Below are 1883 nucleotides of genomic sequence, written 5' to 3' on the forward strand. Positions count from 1 at the left end.
ATTGTATTGAATATACTGTTTGTTTTAGTGTCAGTTATGTTTTAATATATGAAAGTCATTATGTAATGCTAACTTTCCACTTGTTAACAATAAATTGGATATGCCTGTAAAGCTTCTTGCAGTGCACACATCTTTCTAGCCAAACTTGAATTTATCTTAAACTTAAGATACATGTTACCATTCAACCTTACAAGTGAAGTCCTTACTCTTAAAGAAACCAGACCTAAGGTGACGACTATCCAACTTTTCCCCTCCTGGTTGTGAAACAACTGCTTCTCTTTCCTTTCAGAGGATAATAGTAGTAGGTTTTGTTGTTGTTATTGGCTTGAAAATGTGATTAAGAAAAATGTTCTGAAGTATTTTAATTAGTGTAATCTACTCATATAAGGTTGATGTCTGTATTTCTTCTTCCTGACTCCGCTGAGAGTTAGGTTATACCCAGCATATTGTTATGATACCTTCATAATTGTTATAATCTTCGTAATGTTCAGTAAGGTTGCTAGGGTAGAATAGATAACCTGGAGTTGATTTGAGTTTGTTCTTTCTTCTTTATGAAGTTAGAACACTGTTCTGCTGGTGAAATCATAATTCACTAATGTGTTGGGGGAGAAGAAAAGCAGAAGTTAGTTTTCCTGTAAGATTCACTCATGTGAGCAGAAGTCGTAATAAGTCAATAAGGAGTTAAGTTGCCTTTTTTAAAAAAAAAAAAAAAAAAAGAAAAGAAAGCACTGAGTGGAGAGCAGTTCTTCTTTTCTTTCCTCTTTTTAGGAGAAAGTTCCTCCTAGTAAGCTCTTCTGGTTGCTCTACCCCACCCTCTTCAGAGAAAATCTCGTACACTTTCCCTTTATTCAGGATGAAATCCATTCGTGTGCCAAGGGACCCAAACATCTTGTCACTGCATAGAGACCGCCCTTGCGCTGGGCTATTGCCAGGCTGGCTTACTCTTTGTCACTCGGGGAGCTGCTGAGTGCCTCCTCTTGCTCACTGCTACCCACMTACACAAGCCAACATCTCTTTTGCTCAATGCAAAGCTGAAGTGCTGGAACAGGACACGTTACTCTTGCATTTTTAACTAAAGAGCTGCAGTTACAATGCACTTGTCTGATGGTTTAAAGTGGGGTTTGGACCTTCTCTTTCAGTTGACCTGCCTTAAATCTTAAATACCATAAATGCTTCTTTCTCCTTACAGAGAACAGCAGATCACCAAGCTCTCTCCTACTGTTGGAAGTCAAACCAAAGTGCAACATGAACTTGCTCACCGAAAATCGTATTTTTTTTATCACAGTCCCTTGCAACAACAGTGCTAAAATTGCCATTTCTAAATTAAATAATCTTCCTGTCTTCTCAGCCACAATCCTGTAAGCTTAATGCATTTCTAAAGCCCTGGTTTGACATACCCATGTTTCTTTTTTGCACTATCCTAATTAAAAAACATATGCTTGAGCYAGAGATGCTGTTCTTTTTACTCCTTAATGTGGATTTTGTGAGCAGGAAGTAGGAGTGGTGCCCTGCACGGTTCTCATTCCTTAACCCACTTCCTGCAAAGCAGTTCCTTGTGTCGTGTTTCTAACTTCAGGAAGGCTACAGAAGATTCTCAAAGGGCAGAAATAAAAGTGCAAGAATCACTGTGCAATAACCTTTAATAATAATCTTTGCACCTAAGTGGCAACTTGGAAAATGGCAGAAAGAACCAGGCATSCAGGGTATTTATTAAAAGAAGCAATACAAAAACAGATAATTCAATAATATCTGAATTTCAATTTCTGCTCTGAATCTAAGGATGGCTTTTTCSCTAGGATAGACCATAGGTGCATAATTTGCCACAGATTAGAGTTGTGAGCTGCTGTGTATGTTATCTAAATTGATTTTGTGATTTCAGTTTT

This window comes from Nothoprocta perdicaria, unplaced genomic scaffold (assembly GCF_003342845.1).
Source record: "Nothoprocta perdicaria isolate Ctin4 unplaced genomic scaffold, notPer1 scaffold_60, whole genome shotgun sequence".
Lineage (NCBI taxonomy): Eukaryota > Metazoa > Chordata > Aves > Tinamiformes > Tinamidae > Nothoprocta > Nothoprocta perdicaria.